The sequence below is a fragment of the Chlorocebus sabaeus genome, chromosome 4 (assembly GCF_047675955.1).
Source record: "Chlorocebus sabaeus isolate Y175 chromosome 4, mChlSab1.0.hap1, whole genome shotgun sequence".
In the NCBI taxonomy this organism is placed as follows: Eukaryota; Metazoa; Chordata; class Mammalia; order Primates; family Cercopithecidae; genus Chlorocebus; species Chlorocebus sabaeus.
In genome coordinates, this window is record NC_132907.1 from 19,833,619 (window position 1) to 19,847,297 (window position 13,679).

At 41.4% G+C, this 13,679-nt stretch overlaps 1 long non-coding RNA gene across 1 annotated transcript in view; it reads right to left on the reverse strand.

Moving 5' to 3' along the window:
* Positions 1 to 13,679, reverse strand: part of LOC140711497 (uncharacterized) — a 63,568-nt gene that overhangs the window by 24,729 nt on the left and 25,160 nt on the right. Inside the window, exon 2 of the long non-coding RNA XR_012092742.1 lies at positions 8,211 to 8,412. This is a non-coding gene — a long non-coding RNA (uncharacterized lncRNA). The remainder of the gene's footprint in view (positions 1 to 8,210; positions 8,413 to 13,679) is intronic.

The following is a 13,679-nucleotide window of genomic DNA, read 5'->3' on the forward strand; positions in this document are numbered from 1 at the left end:
AGGTGCTGTGGCTCACGCCTGTAATCCCAACATTTTTGGAGGCCAAGGCGGGTAGGATTGCTCGAGCTCAGGAATTCAATACCACCTAGGTAACATGGAGAGTCCCTGTCAACAAATTTTAAAAGAGCCAGGCGTGGCGGCACACACCTGTAGTCCTCGCTACTCGGGAGGCTGAGGTGGGAGAATCACCCGAGCCCAGGAGATGAAGGTTGCAGTGAGCTGGGATTATGCCACTGCACTCCGGCCTGGGTGACAGAGTGAGACACTGTCTCAAAAAATATAAACTTGGTAGGAAACACACATAGATGCCACTTTACAAAACTGAATTCCATCAAGCTCTTCAATTTTTGTCATCCTCCTCAAATGACGTAAATTGGCAAATAAGGCACAATTTATTCTTGAACAGTAGTAACTAAGGTTTTTGTTTCTGTTTTTGTTTTTTTTCGAGAAGGAGTCTCTCTCTGTCTCCCAAGCTTGAGTGTAGTGGCACAATCTCAGTTCCCTGCAGCCTCCGCCTCCCAGGTTCAAGCTATTCTCCTGCCTCAGCCTCCCAAGTAGCTGGGACTAAAGGCGTGTGCCACCATGCCCGGCTAATTTTTTGTAGTTTTAGTAGAGATGCGGTTTCACCGTGTTAGCTAGAATGGTCTCGATCTCCTGACCACATGATCCGCCCACCTCGGCCTCCCAAAGTGCTGGGATTACAGGCATGAGCCACTGAGCCCAGCAGTAACTAACTTTTAAGAGATTTCATTTTATTGTGGTAAAATATACAGAACATACAATCTGCCATTTTAAGTGTACGGTTGAGTGGCACTAAGTGTATTCTCACTGTCATGTAACCATTCCCACATCCATCTCCAGAACTTTTTTATCACCCTAAACTGAAACTCTGTCCGCATTAAACAGTAACTTCCCAATCTACTATTCCCCCAGACCCTGGCAGCCTCCATTTTACTTTCTGTTTCCATGAGTTTGTGTGTTCTAAGTACTTCAGATGAATGGAATCATACAATATTTTTCCTTCTGTGCTTAGTTTAGTTAGCATAATGTTTTCAAAGTTCATCCTTGAAAGGATGATGTAGGAGATATCCAAATATCTTTCCTTTAAAAAGATGAATAATATTCCATTGTATGTACATACATCCACTTGTCTGTTTTGACATTTGAATTGTTTATGCCTTTTGGCTTTTGCAAATTAACACTTCCATGGACATTGGTGTACAAGTATCTATTTGAGTCTCTGCTTTTAATTCTTTAATTCTTTGGGGCATATACTTAGGAGTGGAATTGCTAAATCATATGGTAATTCTCTGTTTAACTTTTTGAAGAACCACCAAACTGCTTTCCATTGCAGCTGCACAATTTTATATTCCCACCAGCAATGCACAGGAGTTCCAATTTCTCTACATTCTTTCCAACAACTGATATTTTCCTTTTTTAAAAAAGCAGTGGTGCATGGTAGCTCACCCTTGTAATCCCAGCACTTTGGGAGGCCAAGGCGGAAGAATCATTTGAGGCCAGGAGTTGGAGACCAGCCTGGGCAACATAGAAAGAGTGTGTCTCTACAAAAACATTAAAATAAAAGAATTTAGCTGGCATGGTGGTGCATGCCTGTAGTCCCAGCTACCCCAGAGACTAAGGCGGAAGAATCACTGAAGCCAGCCCAGGAGTTTGAGGCTGCAGTGAGCTATGCGTGCCACTGCATTCCAACCTGGGTGACAGAACAAGACCCCTGACAGAGCAAGACCTGGGTGACAGAGCAAGACCCTGTCTTAATCTTCAAGACAGTGAGCTGTGAGTGCCACTGCATTCCAGACTGGGTGACAGAGCAAGACCCTGTGTCTTTTTGCTCAAAAGCAAAACAAAACAACACAAAAATCCTAACAGGTGTGAAGAATTTAGAAATTTCTTTTTCTATTAATTCTTTAAACATTTTTATCCCTCCTCTTTTTCCTTTCCTTCTTTTACTTCAAATGCACATACAATATTGTTCCCCAGCTCATTGATGTGCCGTTTCTCCATCTTTTCTCTGTGCTTCACTTTGGGCAGTTTCTTTTCCTGTGTCATTATGTTCACTGTTCTTTTCTTCTACAATGTCTCACCTGCTATTATATCTATCCAGTGAATTTTCAATTTTGGGTGTTGTATATTTATCACTAAAAGCTTCAGTTTAGTCCCTTATAAATCTTTTATTTCTTATAACTTTCACGTTCTTTCGTCTCTTTATATAAGAAACATATTTCTTTTTCTTTTTTTTTTTTAAGACAGTGTCTCACTCTGTCGCCCAGGCTGGAGTGAGTGGCACAATCTCAGCTCACTACAGCCTCAACCTCCTGAGCTCAGGTGATCCTCCCATCTCAGCCTCCCAAGTAGCTGGGATACAGGTGTATACCACCACACCTGAATAATTTTTTGTATTTTGTGTAGTGATGGATTTTCACGTTGCCCAGGGTGGTCTCGAGCTCCTGGGCTCAAGCAATCCACCCACCTCAGCCTCCCAAAGCACTGGGATTACAGGTGTGAACCACCAGGCCTAGCCAACATATTTCCAATAGCGATATTAACCTTCTTGTCTGATAATCCCATAGTCTCTGCTGTTTCTGGGACTGAGTCTTGTGACTAATTTTTCTCTTGACTATTCATATTTTCTTTTTCTTCATATGTCTATTAATTTCAGATTGGATTCTAGATATTGTGAAGTTTACATTGTTGGGTGCTGAAATTTTATATTTCTTAGAAGAGTGTTGAATCTTTTCTGTTGGTTTTTTTTTTTGTTTGTTTGTTTGTTTGTTTGTTTGTTTGTTTTTTGAGACGGAGTCTTGCTCTGTAGCCCGGGCTGGACTGCAGTGGCCGGATCTCAGCTCACTGCAAGCTCCGCCTCCCGGGTTTATGCCATTCTCCTGCCTCAGCCTCCAGAGTAGCTGGGACTACAGGCGCCCGCCACCTCGCCCGGCTAGTTTTTTGTATTTTTAGTAGAGACGGGGTTTCACCGTGTTAGCCAGGATGGTCTCGATCTCCTGACCTCGTGATCCGCCCGTCTCGGCCTCCCAAAGTGCTGGGTCTGTTGGGTTTTTACTTGAAGATTAGTTTGATCCTTTTGAGGTATGTTCTAGGATCCTTTAGTGTTTTCTAGAGTAGCATTTATTTGAGAAATAATTTAGCCCCACTTCAAACTGTTGCCTTTCCAGGATTTTTACTGAATGTCATGTGTATTCACCAAGGTCTCTTTACTCTGACTAGAGGGAACTCAAATGATTCCCAGCTCTGTGTGAACCCTGGTTATTGGTTATTTGTCTTACAGCTTACACAGAACTATTCTTTCCTTGAAAGTTGTTCTTGTCCAGCCCTATGGGATTTCATTCTATTCCTGACTAGTTTGGTGTTCAGGCAAAGAGTCAACCTCCCAAGTAGCTGGGACCACAGGTGTGCACCACCATACCCAGCTAATTTTTTGTATTTTTTGTAGAGACAGGATGTTGCCATGTTACTCAGGCTGGTCTCAAATTCCTGGGCTCAAGCAATCCATCCACCTCAGCCTCCCAAAGTGCTGGGATTACAGGTGTGAGCCACTGCACCCAGCCAGAGTTTTCTTGAGAGCTCTCCTCTCAAGCAATGCTATGGTTTGAATGTTTGTCCTCTCTGAAACTCATGTTGAAACTTAATCCCCACTGTAACAATATTAAGAGCGTGGGAAATTCAACTATAGTATTTGAGAAGCAGCATCTTTGGAGGTCATTCAAAAGAGATAAGGTCATGAGTGTGGGATGTGAGTGGCTTCATAGAGGAGAAAGAAACCTAAGCTAGCATGCTTGCTCCCTCTCTATGCCCTATACCACCTTGGGACTCTGCAGAGAGTCCCTACCAATAGGAAGGCCCTCACCAAATGCACCCTCTCAACCTTGGACTTTTAGCCTTCAGAACTGTGAGCAATAGATTTCTCTTCATTATAAACTACATAGTCTCAGGTACTTGGCTATAACAACAGAAAATGGACTTAGACAGGTTCTCTGCCTTATAAATCATAGCTACCTTGGTCTTCTTGAACTATAATCTCTGTTTAATTCAGTGGAAATGACCACATTCTGTACCATGTCATCTCCCTGAATCACAATCTTGGAGCTACCTACAGGAAGAAAGCCTACATGAGGGTGTATTTTGCCCCCTTCGTTTTCCTTTTCATGGGGATCATAATCTCATTGGACTCTTATCCAATGTCTTAAAATAATTTTTTCCTACATTTTGTTTAGTTTTCTAGTTGCTTACTTTCAAAATGTAACCACATGCTGGCTTACTCCTTCGTGGTTGAAAGCAGAAGTTCTTGAAAAGGATTTTCAGTGCCAGCTCAGGTTCAGGTAGAACGACCTGTCAGTAATTACACTGTCCTCCAGAATATTGTATATATGTGCTAAAACAATAGCTGATACATGGTGCTATGTACCCAATGTCTAGCAACATTGGTCCAGGAAACATGAGGTAGAAGTAGGATTGCCCCCCTCACCATCACTTCTCATGATCCACTTAAAAATGTTGTGCAATTCCCATCAAATGAGCTTAGGTTCTGCTGAATTAATTGTCCCACCTTCAGGTGGGCGAATGTGTGCACTAAGAAATGACAGCGCTTCCATTCACCTTAAAGTGTGATTATTGCTTTTGAATTTGGGGTTCCTCATGGCAGTAGACCAGCAAGAAAAAAGAAGTGTTCCTATGCTGAAAAGAGTAATCGACTCTGATTACCATGAGGCGCTAAGGCTGTTGTTACATTATGTGTGCAGGAAGGACTGTGTCTCGGACATAGAAGATTCACAGGGACACCTATTGATGATTCCATGACTGGTGATGGCGGATGGGCAATCGCAGTGATCATGACTTTACAAGGCCAACTAAAGGCTCAGACCCCTCAGAGATAAAGTTTTGAGTCAGACATCAGGAAAGCAACCTACATCAGCCAAAGAATTGGCTGAGGTTAAGGGAAATCTAGAGCAAATGGTGGAAAATGGAGATGACAAGTACTATTTATGGACTTGGAACCTATTGCATCAGCAGAGAATGTAAGTTGTTCTATTAACCTTCCTGTATTTAGTCTTTGTAGGATTTGGAGCTAGCCACAATCTAGAAGACTCTGGGCAGATTGGACTTAATGCAGAGCACAAAAGTCCTAAGAACGGCAAAGGTGAAACGTAATGGAAATCTGTTGTGGTTTCAAAGCATGTTCTTAACTTCTTTGATGTTCCTTCCTTCAAAAACTGAAGCCTAGGCTGGAAGCGGTAGCTCACGCCTGTAATCCCAGCACTTTGGGAGGCTAAGGTGGGTGGATCACGAGGTCAGTAGTTCAAGACCAGTCTGGCCAATACGGTGAAACCCCGTCTCTACTAAAAATACAAAAATTAGCCAGGTGTGGTGGCTCACGCCTGTAGTCCCAGCTACTCGGGAGGCTGAGGCAGAAGAATTGCTTGAACCCGGGAAGTGAAAGTTGCAGTGAGCAGAGATCATATCACTGCACTCCAGGCTGGGCGACAGAGTAAGACTCTGTCTCAAAAAAAAAAAAAGCGAGTTGGGGGGAGGGGAAAGCCTTATTCGCTTCTCCTGGAGTGTGGAATGTGCCCAGTGATTCACTTCTAAGTAATAAAAGGTGGTGGAAGTGACAGTGTGTGATTTCCAAGACTAGGTCATAAAAGACATTGTGACTTCCCCCTGCCAATAATCACTCACTCTGGGGGATGCCATGTGCCATGTTATAAGGACATTCAGCACCCCTATTGTGAGGCCCATGTGGCAGGGACACTGGAGCCTCCTGCCAAGGGACATGTAGTGCACCACTTTGAAAGTGGATCTTTCAGCCCCAATCAAGTTTTCAGATAAATGCAGCCCTGGCTTAAAATATTGAATATAATGTCATGGCAGACCCTGAGCTAGAATCAGCCAGTTAAGTGACTCCTGAATTTCTGACCCACAGGAATTGTGGAGAATAGCTGTTTGTTTGTTGTAAGACACTAAGTTTGGAGGGTAATCTGACTCTTGATTCTGCATCGGCTTTGACCAGCTACACACAGGTGCAATCTGAAGCATCCCATGCCAGTCCATGCATGCTGTGTACCTCTAGCTCCCTGCCTTGGGAATTCTCGAAGATGCAGGGCACCTGCAAGAGGGCTTTAAGCACTGACACAAGGAGAAAGAAGCCAACAGATACATATTTTCCCTTCCACCACTCAGGTGTTAGGTTCTGAAGTGGATTTCAGAAAACTCCTCAAAGGTCCTGATAGGCTTGTACAGCAGTTGCTCAGTTGTAGCCAATGTGATCCTGTGTTTTTCTTTTTACCTCACTTTTTATTATAAAAATGTTCAAGCATACAGAGAAGTTGAAAGAATTCTACAGTCAAAACCCATATATCCCTATCTAGATTGTACAACTAACATCTTATTCTATTTCTTTTGTCATATATATATCCATTTGTCTACTGTTCTATTCATCTACTAATCTATTTTATTTTTAATGCATTTCAAAGTACTTTTCAGATAACGGTATAATTCACCTTTAACACTTCAGCATGCATCCCATTAACTAAACTTCGGTATTCATTTACGATGTTTTTCTTCTAAGGCAAAATTTATATTCAATAAAATGAACAACTGTAAGTGTACCATTCAGTAAGTTTTGAAAAGTACATTGACATGTGTAACCCAAACTCCTTGGAAGATGTATAAGAACATTCCCTCATGCCTGCTCTCTGTCAACTCCTACTTCTACGCCCACATCTGCGCAGATCACTGTTTTGATTTTTCTTCATTGCAGATTAGTTCTGCCTATTCTAGAACTTTAAATAGGAAAATACCATATTCTTTTGTGTAAGGCTTTTTTCACCCAGCATGCTTTAATATTTACCCATATTATTATATCTATATTCTTTTTTATGGCTGGGCAATACTCCATCGCATGGACATACCATAGTTTGTTTGTTTCTGTCAATGGGCTGTTTCCAGTTTTTGTTTGTTTATTTGTTTTTGTTTTTTGTTGTTGTTGTTTTTGAAACAAGGTCTTACTCTATCACCAGGCTGGGTGATCATGGCTCACTGCAGCCTTGAACTCCTGAACTCAAGTGATCCTCCCACCTCAGCCTCCTGAGTAGCCAGGACTACAGATGTGTGCCACCATGCTGGCTAATATTTGTTTTTTGTTTGTTTGTTTGTTTGTTTGTTTAAGACAGGGTCTTGCTATATTCCCCAGGCTGGTCTCGAACTCCTGGCCTCAAGCAATCCTCCTACCTGAGGTTCTCAAAGTGCTAGGATAACAGGCGTGAGCCACCATGCCTGGCCTGTTTCCAGTTTCTGACTGTAACACATAATGCTGCTGTGAACATTCTTAAACAAGTCTGTTTATATACACATATTTTCATTTCTCTGGGCAAATATCTAGGAATGAAATTGCTGGGTCATAGAAGGTGTGTGTTTAGTTTTTTAAGAAAGTGCCAGACCTTTCCAAAGCAGTTGTATCAATTTACACCCCTACCAACAATTTATGAGAGCTCTGATTGTTCCACACCCTCACCAACATTTGTTACTGCAGTATTATTAATGTAGCCATTCTAATAGGCATCTAGTAGGTATCTCATGGTGGTTTTCATTTGAATTCTGATGGCTAGTAACACTGAGGCCTTTCACGTGCTTGTTGGTCACTCCTCTATTGACAGAGCATGCTTGCAATGGCTTTTCTGCCCCTACTTTACTCTCTCATTCCTCACTCCTGATCCCTAGTATCATTTTGCAAATAAACTACCTGTCTATGACTCTTTGTCTTGGCTTAACTTTAGGCATATACAGGCTAAGATATATAGAAGCAGCTGAGAGAGCAAAGAAGGTATAACCCCATCCCTAACCTCATCCCCACCCCTGTGAAAAGGGAAAAGAGGATGCTTCTCCATTCTGGTGAAATTTCACCCCTTATTGAAATTTGGAAACAGGTGTGTTTCCACACAGTGTCTGTGGAAGGAATCCCAAAAACTGCACCTCTGGCTGGGAATATTCTACAATGACCACATGCAGATACATTTCTATATCCTTTACCACAAAAAAATAATCTTATGTCATTTAACTCCCTATTGTCATTGCAGTAAGAATCACTAAGATGGTCATTCACACCAAGTTCAAACATAAAGGGCACTGATCTGAGAAATAAGCAGAGAAATGGCTTGGAAAGAAAAATTACTCCTTCGTACCTCACAGGTTTCATACAAGACCTAGGCTGGCCTCCATGTGGTGGGCACCATCTTTCCCTCCTCACCCAGCGTACTCTGAAGCACCTCATGACTCTCTAGCATCCAGGCCCAGGAGGATTCGGCTGAGAGAGAAGATCCCCTCCTTCTACTTTCTCCTTTTGTCTGTCCTGTCCTCATGTTCGGCACCAGGATCTATGTTTTCCTGCAACAACAACAACAATAAAACTTAAAATTTAGATGCTTCTGAACTTAGATACAGAACCAACACCTTAGGCCCAGGCACGGTGGCTCACGCATGTAGTACCAGCACTTTGGGAGGCCGAGGCAGGAGGATCAGTTGAGGTCAGGAGTTTGAGACCAGCCTGGCCAACACGGTGAAACCCTGTCTCTACTAAAAATAAAATAAAGTTTTAAAAAATTAGTCAGGTGTGGTACTGCACACCTGTAATCCCAGCTACTCAGGAGGCTGAAGGAGAAGAATTGCTTGAACCTGGGAGGCGGAGTTTTCAGTGAGCCAAGACTGCGCCACTGCACTCCAGCCAGGGCGACAGAGCAAAACTCCATCTCAAAAAACAACCACCACCACCAAAAAAAAAAAAAGAACTACCACCTTAAAAAGATGCACTGAATTCACATTCAATAATGTGAATACACAGGCATTCAATAACTGTTGGTTGAAAAAAAGTGAATGTATAAATGAATGGATGCACATTTCAATAGCAGCACAAGACAGTATGTGATTTATATGACTCCATTGCTCTTCCTGCCTCTCAGGTCACCTTTTCTTACGTCTGCCTCTGGTTCTGTCCACCCCTTTTGGCTGCTGGCTTCTGAATGAACATCTTCCAGATCATCATCAGCCTCACTGTCTGGTATAGAGTAAACAAGGATCTCCGGAACTGGGGGACCCAGGATTCCTGCCAGCACACAGAAGACTTCTAACCGCATTCCTCCCCCTAAACACCTCTCCACTCCTTACCCGTGTCCCCCAGCCTCCAGGAACCATATTACAAGGCAAGTGGTTGGGGTGACAGTGAGACCCTGTCCTCACAGTAAAGGTAAAGTGGTGTCCTTTCCAAGTACCAGGCATTGTCAGTCTCAATCGGTGAGTTCATATAAAACCTAGGTTCCCTGTTTGTCTGCCTTCCTCATCCTGAACATGACTGAGTGCCAGGGGAAGTACACTTCCTCTTCTCTCGAACTGAAAAAAAAAAAAAAAAAATGCAGATATATAACAGAAACATCCACGAAAGCAAGCCCTTCTGTTTAACGTGGCTCTTGTTACCATTTCCAGAGACAGAGCGCTTGTCCTGAAAAACAGACTACCAGAACGTTTTGCCCCCTCTGCTCTCATTCCAACCTCTACCCGCCCCTTAACAAGGCCTAGAGGGTTCAAAGGCAAACAGTCTAGATGAAAGGTGATTTCTATAATAGTGCAGAATCATGGAAGCACTAAAGGGAATGGGGTGCGTGCCCCAAGCAGGGAAAGCTGAACAAAAGGCCAGAGGCAGAAATGAGCCAGGCGGAAATCGGCTGTAGAAGTAAAGCTGCACTGGCTGAGAGCCTGGGGGGAGAGGGCACTTACTCTGGCAGAGGTGGTGGAAGGAGAAATGCTTTTCTCAGGATTGCAATGGGGGAATTGAAGGGGGTTGGAGTGTCAGATATGTTACTTAGAGAACGGTTCCATAAAGAAACACAAACAGTGCGACTTTGGGGATTTTCTCATGTTTGCATGTGACCTTATTTATGTGGAAGATTAATACCGTGCTCTTTTTTTCACTAATATTTGGTAAAATCCTATTACTTTCTTGGTTTCTGTTTCTGGAAAAATTGGGCTGTACAGGCTTACATTTGCACTCAACTTGGAATTTTAGGGAATATCAATTTTACTTTACTGTACAATATAGAGGTAGGTGAAAATTTCTGATAGTTTTAAGTTTGTTGTCTCTATTAAAACTGTGTCCTTAGAAACATAATTTGAGAGGCTGTGCATAGTGGCTCACATCTGTAATCCCAGCACTTTGGGAGGTCAAGGCGGGCAGATCACTTGAGGTCAGGAGTTCGAGGCCAGCCTGAACGACGTGGTGAAACTGTCTCTTTTGTATTTTTGTAAAAATACAAAAGTTAGCCGGGTGTGGTGGCACATGGTGGTAATCCCAGCTACTCGGGAGGCTGAGGCAGGAGAATCGTTTGAAGCTGGGAGGCGGAGGTTGCGGTGAGCCGAGATTGTGCCACTGCACTCCAGTCTGGGTGAAAGAGTGAGACTCTGTCTCAAAAAAAAAAAAAAAAAAAAAAAATATATATATATATATATATATATAATATATATAAATACATATATTTTATAAATATACATATAAAAATTGAAGAACTTGGTCTTCTCGGACTCTGAAGACTTTGGAAACTGCGTCTTCCTGGAAACAGAACCTATGAAAATCTGTGGCTTTGATTGTCTTACTTGGTAATTTGCCCAGGGAACAAGTTAGTCATTGATGTGTCTCTTTTTCTAAATAGCACAAGTTCTTGTGAGACTCTTCTATTGAATTAGAAGGGTATTATTGGCATATTTGTCTTCCTTTATATGCATGATAGTAAAATAAAAGCATGTCACTCTGCTAGGTTTCTTATTTTTCATTCTACCCATAAACCTTCTTGAATGAAATTGTTCACGTTAATGAGAGATTACAGAATCATTAAGTTCTCAGATGGATACAATAGGTATTATCCCAAAGCTAAGAGAAGAGGATACAATACTGTACCTCCAGCGTCGAGAGGGTGGTTGCTGTTGTCTTGTTTTGCTTTAAAATGTTAACAATGGCAACGGACAACTTGTGGCTGTCACTTTTTCCCATGTTCCTTCTGCTGTGCCACCACCCCTTCACTCCCTCCATTTCTAACTCCACAAAGTAGATCATCTTCAGGTCCTTCAGGTTCTTTCTTTTACCTATTTGTGTATTTATTAAGCGAATGTTCAGAGAGTACCTGCCATAAGTGATGTACTTCTACTCCCCGACTTTCTCATCTGAAAACTACTATTCATTCTTTTCCTCAAACTTCCTTCCTATCAGCTTCTTCAATTGTGTTAAGTCCTTCAAGGCCTGGACCGTATGTCCCCTCTGCCTTATATTCCTTTCTATTCTCCTTCAGGAAGATGACATGTTTCTTTATATTCCTAGTATACTTTGTAGGGACCTCTGTTCTAGAAAATAACACACATTTATTCATCCATTGCAGTGGATTCCACATGTATTTATTAAGGCATTCTCCTAGGTCCCAAGAAGATAAAAAGAATAAGAAGATAAAGTCCATTCCTCTCACTCCAGCTAAAGAAATGAGGGTAAACTAATATTCAAACAAATAATTGACACTGAATGATAATTGTCAAATAAAACACAAAGAGATGTTTTCACATGTTTTTCACCCTCTTTCTCTTTGTCACTACTTTGGAAGCTTTGTGAAAGCAGACATGGGGTATCTTTACATCCCTGCATCTGGCGCATTTGGCCAGTAAGGTGTCAGCAGGTATTTAGTGGATGGCAGAATGAACAACTCTTTTTTTTTTCTTTATATAATTGTTAAATATACTAGAGACTTTAAGACAATTTTAATGTTATTTAAGAGACTATGAAAAACATTAATGAGTTAAGCGCCTCTTCATTATTGCAATTCAGGTTACCTGTAGGGACACTCAAACGCAAGTAGTTAGTTACCTGTGCTAAAATGGTACCATTGTTGGTCATCAACTTGCATTTTAAAGCAATAATTTAACAAAATTGCATTATGTTTATTGTTGTCATCAAAATATAACTGGCAACATTAATCTTCTAGAATTTAATGTCACTTGGATTTTTTTCCTCTTGTCTACTATAGATTTTAAAATGTTTAAATCTTTTTATATATATACTTTTAGTTCTAGGTTACATATGCACAATGTGTAGGTTTGATACATAGGTATACATGTGCCATGTTGGTTTGCTGCACCCATCAACTTGCAATCTACATTAGGTATTTCTCCTAATGCTATCCCTCCCCTAGCCTCCAACCCCTCGACAGGCCCCTGTGTGTAATGTTCCCCGCCCTGAGTCCATGTGTTCTCATTGTTCAATTCCCACCTATGAGTGAGAACATACAGTGTTTGGTTTTCTGTCCTTGTGACAGTTTGCTTAGAATGATGGTTTCCAGCTTCATCCATGTCCCTGCAAAGGACATGAACTCATCCTTTTTTATGGCTGCATAGTATTCCATGGTGTATATGTGCCACATTTTCTTAATCCAATCTATCATTGATGGACATCTGGATTGGTTCCAAGTCTTTGCTATTGTGAATAGTGCTGCAATAAACATACGTGTGCATGTGTCTTCATAGTAGCATGATTTATAATCCTTTTGGTATGTATCCAGTAATGGGATCGCTGGGTCAAATGGTATTTCTAGTTCTAAATCCTTGAGGAATGGCCACACTATCTTCCACAATAGTTGAACTAATTTACACTCCCACCAACAGTGTAAAAGCGTTCCTATTTCTCCACATCCTCTCCAGCATCTGCTGTTTCCTGACTTTTTAATGACCACTATTCTAACTGGCATGAGATGGTATCGCATTGTGGTTTTGATTTGCATTTCTCTGATGACCAGTGATGATGAGCATTTTTTCATGCGTCTTTTGGCTGCATAAATGTCTTCTTTTGAGAAGTGTCTGTTCATATCCTTTCCCCACTTTTTGATGGGGTTCTTTGTTTTTCCCTTGTAAATGTGTTTAACTTCTTTGTAGATTCTGGATATTAGCCCTTTGGCAGATATATAGATTGCAAAAATTTTCTCCCATTCTGTAGGTTGCTTGTTCACTCTGATGATAGTTTCTTTTGCTGTGCAGAAGCTCTTTAGTTTAATTAGATCCCATTTGTCTATTTTGGCTTTTGTTGCCATTGCTTTTGGTGTTGTAGTCATGAAGTCTTTGCCCATGCCTATGTCCTGAATAGTATTGCCTAGGTTTTCTTCTAGGGTTTTTATGGTGTTAGGCCTTACTTTAAGTCATTAATCCATCTTGAGTTAATTTTTGTGTAAGGTGTAAGGAAGGGATCCAGTTTCAGCCTTCTACATATGGCTAGCCAGTTTTCCCAGCACCATTTATTAAATAGGGAATCCTTTCCCCATTTCTTGTTTTTGTCAGGTTTGTCAAAGGTCAGATGGTTGTAGATGTGTGGTGTTATTTCTGAGGCCTCTGTTCTGTTCCATTGGTCTAGATATCTGTTTTGGTACCAGTACCATACTGTTTTGGTTACTGTAACCTTGTAGTATAGTCAGGTAGCACAATGCCTCCAGCCTTTTTTTTTTTTTTTTTTTTTGCTTAGGATTGTCTTGGAAATGCGGGCTCTTTTTTGGTTCCACGTGAACTTTAAAGTAGTTTTTTCCAATTCTGTGAAAAAAGTCAGTGGTAGCTTGATGGGGATAGCATTGAATCTATAAATT